This window comes from Mustela erminea, chromosome 6, assembly GCF_009829155.1.
Source record: "Mustela erminea isolate mMusErm1 chromosome 6, mMusErm1.Pri, whole genome shotgun sequence".
Taxonomy (NCBI): Eukaryota; Metazoa; Chordata; class Mammalia; order Carnivora; family Mustelidae; genus Mustela; species Mustela erminea.
The window spans coordinates 106361166-106368884 of NC_045619.1; the positions used below are offsets into that span (position 1 = coordinate 106361166).

The 7719-nt window shown below is 39.9% G+C and overlaps 1 protein-coding gene across 5 annotated transcripts in view; it reads right to left on the reverse strand.

Annotated features, from left to right (window-relative positions):
* RAD52 (RAD52 homolog, DNA repair protein) overlaps positions 1–7512 on the reverse strand; it is a 36703-nt gene extending 29191 nt beyond the window's left edge. For 3 of the 5 annotated variants that reach the window (XM_032349201.1, XM_032349200.1, XM_032349197.1), the window contains exons 1-2: positions 7406–7511; positions 5688–5812 (exon numbers count right to left, since the gene is read on the reverse strand). The gene's annotated coding sequence lies outside the window, so the exon portion shown is untranslated. Of the gene's footprint in view, positions 1–5687; positions 5813–7405 lie in introns of all 5 variants that reach the window. The other 2 variants (XM_032349202.1, XM_032349198.1) reach the window with 2 other exon arrangements.
* Positions 7513–7719: the final 207 nt, after the last annotated feature.

Sequence of the window (7719 nt, forward strand, 5' to 3'; positions counted from 1 at the left end):
AACAAAGCAAATGAACTCTTCTAGATCAAGAGATTAAAGATACACAACGCACAACAACTACAACTACAGTGTGGTTCTTTGAAAGGATTTTAGATCAGGGGAAAAAAAAAACTGTAAAGGATAGTCTAGAGGGGATTCGGATGATGGACTGCATATTATTCAAATGCATTGCACTGTTGTTAAATTTGCATCAGAGTTATGTAAGAGGATGATCTTGTCCTTAGGAGATATATGATGAAGTAGTGGAGTGAACTGCCATGTTTTCTGCAACTTACTCTCAAATCAATCAACTAATAAAATGTGTGTGTGTGCACACATTCACAAAGAGGAGGAGAGGAAGATAAAGTAACAAATTTATGAATCTAGGTGAAGGATATGCAGGCAATCCTTGTATAACTTTTCTGAAAGCTTCAAATGTTTCAAAATAAAATATTAGGAAAGACTTTCTGCACAGCCACAGTTAGGGCAGCTATATAAATCCAAATATCCCAATACAACCAATGCAGACCAAAAAGAGGAACAAATAAAACCACAAATATCCTGTATCTTCTAATATAATGAGAAGACTGAAAATACTACAAGCTTCAAATTGCCTGAAATTAGAAAAAATAAACACCAACTTCTGGTGGAGATATTTCTCAAATGCACATCTTAACTCTTCAAGGAGAGGAAGGAGGGACAAGGATGGGAAGAGAAATGCACAGGAGAGAGAGGAAGATGGAGAGCCAAAGATGGAACTAAAATTGCTCCCAGAAGATAACCCACACGAAGAATGAAGATACTGACAGAGTTCTGGTAGGTCAGAGCAGTCCATGAAAAAAAGCATATACACTACTCAAGGAGGCAATCTTGGAAAGCCCGTATTTCTGGGGAGAAGAGGGCAAAAAAGAATGAGGTGCCTTTTGAAATGACACTGTGAAGAACAGAGAGGGCAGAGTATAGATCCTACAAGACAAGAGAAAATTCAAAATCACAGGACATATAACCATGTCCCTTTTTTGGCTTTTTTGCCTTCTAATAAAGAAACCATACTCACCACACTTCCAAAAGAATAGGAACTGTTCTTGAACTAGGAATTGATAAATCATCTATCAATCCTGTTCACAAAATACAAAATTAAAGACAAAAAAGAGTCAATGAACTTAAAGATGGTGCCATAGAAATTATATAATCTGAAAAGGAGAAAAAGACAAACTGAAAATAATGAGAGTCTCAAGGTCCTGTAGAATAATATAAAAACAGCTAACACAAATATAAATGAAGTCCCAAAAAAAGAGGTTAAAGCCAATGGAAAACAAAACAGTACCAAAAAAAAATTAATGACTTGGAATTTCCTAAATTGGGTGACAGGCATAAATTTATAGATTTAAGGTTAGAAAACCTCAAGAAGAATAAAAACAAAGAAAATCACACCTAGACACACTGTAGGCAAACTGCTGAAAAAAATAAATAAAGAGAAAATCTGGGAAGCAGTCAAAGAAAAATGGCCCATTATATACAAAATAACAATAAAAATGATGACTCCATCTTACATTAGAGTTAAAAAGGCATAATTAGGAATAAATTTAATGAAAGATATATAAGATCTTCCCACTAAAAACTACAAACAGATATGAAGTTGAGAGGCAACGTGGGGAGTTTGGGGGATAGGAAAGGAATAAATGAAACAAGATGGGATCAGGAGGGAAACAAACCGTAAGAGACTCTTAATCTCACAAAACAAACTGAGGATTGGTGGAGGGAGGGAGAGGGTGGGGGGGTTATGGACATTGGGGAAGATATGCACTACGGTGAGTGCTGTGAAGTTTGTAAACCTGACAATTCACAGACCTGTACCCCTAAGGCTAATAATACACTATATGTCAATAAAAAAATAAAAAATTGTTTTAAAAAAAAACTACAAACAGTCTTAAAGAAATAAAGACCTAGCAAAAAGGGGGGCACCTGGGTGGCTCAGGGGGTTAAAGCTCCCAGGGTCCTGGGATCAATCCCCACATAGGGCTCTCTGTTCTTCAGGGAGACTGCTTCCCCCCCTCTCTCTCTGCCTGTCTCTATGCCTACTTGTGATCTCTGTCAAATAAATAAATAAAATCTTTAAAAAAAAAAAAAGAAAAGAAAAAGACCGCAAAGGGAGATATATCATGTTCATATGTTTCGATAATCAATACCATTAAGATGTTAATTTTTCCCAAGTTGACCTAAAGATTAAATGTCACCCCAGTTATAATCCTAAAAGACTTTTTTTTTTTAAAGATTTTATTTATTTATTTGACAGACAGAGATCACAAGCAGGCAGAGAGGCAGGCAGAGAGAGGAGAAAGCAGGCTCCCCTTGGAGCAGAGACCCCGATGTGGAGCTCGATCCCAGACCCCAGGATCATGACCCAAGCCGAAGGCAGAGGTTTTAACCCACTGAGCCACCCAGGTGCCCCCTAAAAGACTTTTTTATAGACATTGATAAAATGGTTCTAATATTTATATGGAAAATGCAAAGGAACTAGACTGTCCAAATCAATTTTGAAAAACAACAAAGTTGAAAGACCATCAACAAAGTTGATGTCACACAGTCAAACTCATGGCTCACTATAAAGCTACAATAATTAAAAGAGAAGTAATTAAAACTGACATAAGAATTGATCAGTCGTGGGGCACCTGGGTGGCTCAGTTGGTTAGGTGGCTGACTCTTGGTTTTTGGCTCAGGTCATGGTCTCAGGGTCAAGGTCTCTGGGTTGTGGGATCAAGCCCTGCATTGAGCTCCATGCTCAACGGGGAGTCTGCTAGAGATTCTCTCCCTCTCCCTCTGCCCCTCCCCCTACTCTTGCACACACTCTCTCTCTAAAATAAACAAATAAATAAATCTTAAATTAAGACAAAAAATCAGTAGAACACACAAAAAAAGCCCAGAAACCAACCACCATTTATACAGTCATCTGAACGGCAATCGGAATTGCTAAGGTACAAATGTAATGCAATGACATTTTCAACAAATGGTGGTGGTATAACTGGATCTCCATATGGAGAAAAAATTTTATATTTTCCACAAAATATTTTTCACACAATTCACAAAGAATAGAGATGGGTCATAGGCCTAAATATAAAAGCTACAATGATAAAATTTCTAGAAGAAAATATAGAACTGTATCTTCACATCCTAAAGGTAGTCAAAATTTCTTAGACAAGACCCAGAAAGTAGTAACAATTAAAAAAAAAAGGATAAATATGACTACACCAAAATGTAATACCTTGCTTACCAAAGAGCACTCTGAAAATGATTAGGCAACCACAAAAGACTGATATCTAGAACATAAAAAAGATATAACTCCTGCAACTCAATAATAGAGACAAATAACCCAACTTTAAGTGGTCAAAAATCTGAGCAAGTACTTAAAGGAAGATACACAAATGTGAACAAGCCTAGGAAAGTGTTCCAAAATCATTAGTAATCAAGAACTAAAATTAAAACCATAATGACATACCCCTCCATACCCTCCAGAATGGCTAAAAATAAAAACTACAGCACCAAAAGTTGGCAAGGAAGTGAAGCAACTAGAATTCTCATACACAGCTGGCTGGAAAAAGAATGAAAAAACTATTCAGCTGTAAGCACGTTACCCTCCATGAAAAAAGACTAATGACTTGGGTTCAGAGGGTAGAACAGCAGGCCACAGAGGATTATCCCCAGGCCTTGAACCCTAATGGCTCTTTTTATATTCTGGAGGTCAGTCTTTTGTTAGGTAGGTGTCTTGGTGCTTGCCTATTCATTTTCTTAGAGTTGTCTTTGATGAGAAGTTTTGAATTTGTTGTTATCACATTTTTTAAGTGGGTATTGCTTTCTAAGTCTTGTCTAAGAAAGCTCTGCACACCCTCGGATGTGTCATGAAGCTATCCTTTTAGATTTTCTTCTAGAAGAATTGTGTTTTATAATTTTGGAAATTAAACTGATAATTTCTTTAGAAATTAAACATGCATCTGCCATATGACCCAAGAATTATTCTGATAGGTATTGTCTTAGAGAAATAAAATCATATAACCAAGAAAAGATTTGTGGGATGGAGACACCTGGGTAGCTCAGTCAGTTAAGCTCCGACTCTTGATCTTGGCTCAGGCCACCATCTCAGGGTTGTGAGACTGAGCCCCCCGCTGGGATCCACATTGGGCTCTGCACTGGGTATGGAGCCTGCTTAAGATTCTCTCTCTCCCATCTCCCTTGCCCCTCCACCACCCTCTCAAAAAAAAAAAAAAAAAAAAAGAAAAGAAAAGAAAAAAGATGTGTAGGATGGAAAGGTAAAGAGATTGAACCAGGACAGGGTCTATGAGCGAGAAATGGATGATTTTGAGTTATATTAAGAAGGTCAATGAGATTTGTAAAAATGTTTTTATTCTGATCTACTTCCTTCTCACCTAAAAGCATTTCTAATTATAAGTGGAGAGAAGGAAGGAAGGAATAAGGAATGAGGCATGTTACATAAGGAAATTTTCCTCTTTTGTCTGACCTTTTCTCATCTGTATTAAAGAAAGGACAGGGGGCACCTTGGTGGCTCAGTTGCCTAAGCGTCTGCCTTCGGCTCAGGTCATGATCCCAGGATACTGGGACAGACCCCAGCATCAGGCTCTCTGCTCAGTGGATTGCCTGCTTCTCTCTCCACCACTCCCCCTCCTCTCCATGAAATAAAAAAAAAATCTTAAAAAAAAAAAAGACAAGATAGGCAGGGCATAGAGGGTAATATTAGTCACCTTAAAAAGTTTGAAACATTAGTTTATAAACCTTGGGACAGCAATGGAAATTTTAAGCTGAGAATGATGAGATTATATTCAGGCATCAGAAGGCTCTTTGTCAACAGTGAATGAGGGAGGGATAAGTTAGGAATCTGTTCCAACAGTCCAGAGAGAAACTGATAAAGGAAGATCATGGCCATGTGAAGAAAGAATGGACTCTGGATATGTATTACAGGGGACAGAACTGGCAACTCAGTGACAGCAAGGATCTGATTGCAAGGATAAAGAACAGCAGGATTAGAGACCAAGTTTTTTTTTCTTTTATTTTCAGGTATGTACATGCTGCTGTAACATGTTGTGAAACTTCAAATGTCATCTTCTCTTTGAAGCCTTATGCAGGTTACACTCTAAACAGAATCAATCCTATGTTCTCTAGCATTTTAGACATACATCAAAACACACATTCCAAAAAAAAAAGGCACATACTACACTCTAATCCACACTCAGGCATTCAAGAACAGAAAGGCCATATACTAATTACTGAATCTCCAGCACTTAACATAGTCCTGACCCAGCACTAGAGCATTTTACTTTTATTTTAGCTTCTCTTCACTTTAAAACTGCCAGTATGGTATTAAAAACGAATGCCTTGAGTGGAAAAATGTTAGAAGTTATAGAGATAGAAGAATATCCACACTAGGCTTTCTGTCCTTGAATAATTACATTGGTTATACAGTCAATTCTCATTCATGGTAGTTCTATGAAGTCATCGTGAACACTGAATTATCAAATACTGAACCATTTGCTCCAAGGAGAAACACAGGGTTAGGTCCTTGTAAGCCTCTGGTCCCATTTTCTTAAACTAGTCAATACAGAATCTTGTTTCATGTGTGTTTCTACTGAAAGATACCTCACTCAATATATATTAACTTACTAATACTGACCTCACAGCCAGAAGCATGTAACTCATACCTGAACAATACTTATCTAAAAGAAGCTTTCTTTTCTCTGTAAGAGACATCACAGCCTTCTTGGACTTGTAATGCTAGACAGCACTTCGGCCACATGCTTGGAAGCCATTCCAAACTGCGAAATCACTAACAAAAAGTACAAAAATGAGAAAAATGTGACACTAAATATATCTCAAAACACTATGAGTGTTGATTTAGGGGTTACAAAAATTTATGGGTAGGTACGTCCCAAATAAAGACTCTATGAATAGGGGCACCTGGGTGGCTCAGCGGGTTAAGCCTCTACCTTCGGCTCAGGTCAGGATCTCAGGATCCTAGGATGGAGCCCCACATCACGCTCTCTGCTCAGTGGGGAGCCTGCTTCCCCCTCTGTCTCTGCCTGCCTCTCTGCCTACTTGTGATCTCTGTCAAATAAATGAATAAAATCTCTGAAAAAAAAAAAAAGAGTCTATGAATAATGAGGATCAACTACAGGTTTTTTTTGTTTGGTTTTGAGATAAAACCGCTCTCCCATAGTTCTATCAGCTACCTTTTTCATTCACTCATCCACCTACACCCAGTTTGTATCACAAGGTCATGGCACACATCATGCAGCAACACAAATATTTCTCTGCTAGTTACCACTACAATTAGCGGTTTAAGAGAGGACTTTAAAAGATAACTTACCCTAAAAGATACCAGACCTGAGGCCACTAAAATACCTGAGCCAATCCCAGAGTTAAACGCTGGCTTAGGAGAATTATATTTAAAAACGTGCCTCAGACTGTGAGTTCTGTGGAGGAATAGACCTTAATAGGTCTAGGAAGCCAAAAGTAGAAACAACCCAAATGTTCATCAACTAATGTAGAAACAAAATGTGGTATATCCCTACAAGCGATTATTAATATTATTCAGCCATAAAAAGGAGTGAAGTATTGACAATGCTTCAATAGGCATGAACCCTGAAAACGTTACGCTTGGTGAAAATGTGCCCAACACACAAAAACTGTAGGATTCCATTTATGCGAAATATCTAGAATTGGCAAATTCAGAGGCAAAAAACAGATTAGCGAGGTGGGGATGGGGGCAAATGAGAAGTGCCTGCTAAGGAGTTGTGGGTTTCTGTTCAGGGTGATAAAAATGTTATGGGACTAGATAATGGTGATGGTTGCACAACCTTGTGAATATACTAAGCCCACGGAACTGTTTAAATGTATGAGTTTAATCGTATATGAATTGCATCTCAATTAAAAAAAAAAAAAAAAAAAACCTAAGAAGGCTAACTATGCGGCAAAACACCAATGTCAGATTCCTTTAGATGAGTAATTCCTTCCCAACTGGGCCACTCCTCTCGACTCCGCCTAGCTATGGACACAAACTTCAGCACCCTTCACTCCTGTCAACAGGCAGCATTGGGGAGGTCTCACGCCCGTGCATGGGACCGCCACGCCACAATTAACAATACGCCGCCTGCACCCCGTCGTGGGGTCTCGGGGTGTTGGTCCAAGTCTCCTGAACCCCTGTCCCTCCTAACCAAACTCTCAGTTAAGCCCTGACCCTGAACTCCTACTGTTCTAACTAGTACAGGCCCCGGTCTCGGGACCACGCTGCTGGAGCCCTCAGGACGACCTCAACCGCCTCCCCAATCGATCTACTCAGAATCTGCGCCGCCCACGCTCCACAACCCCGGGCCGGAACCACCCCAATTGGACCGTCCTCCCTCCCTTCCTCTTCACTTACGCGCCTCAGGCAGCGCGCGGTGCACGCAGGGAGCTCGGTCTAGGCTAAATGCAAGAAGAGAGTTTAGGTAGAGCCGCGCGGAGGAGCCTGGGAAAGAACTGCAAGAGAACTCTGGGAAGAAGGTCCAAATCGAGTACGACGAGACCGGGGCAGGCGGGGAGGACAGGAGGAGGAGCTAAAAATTAAGTCCAGGGAGACGAGCCGCAAGGCAATCTGCCGAAAGCCGTAGAGCAACCTGGCAGCGCGACGCTGACTACGACGTGCCAAGGCCAATTTCTCCGAGTCACTCCTACTGCCTCCATCTCCCCCAAACT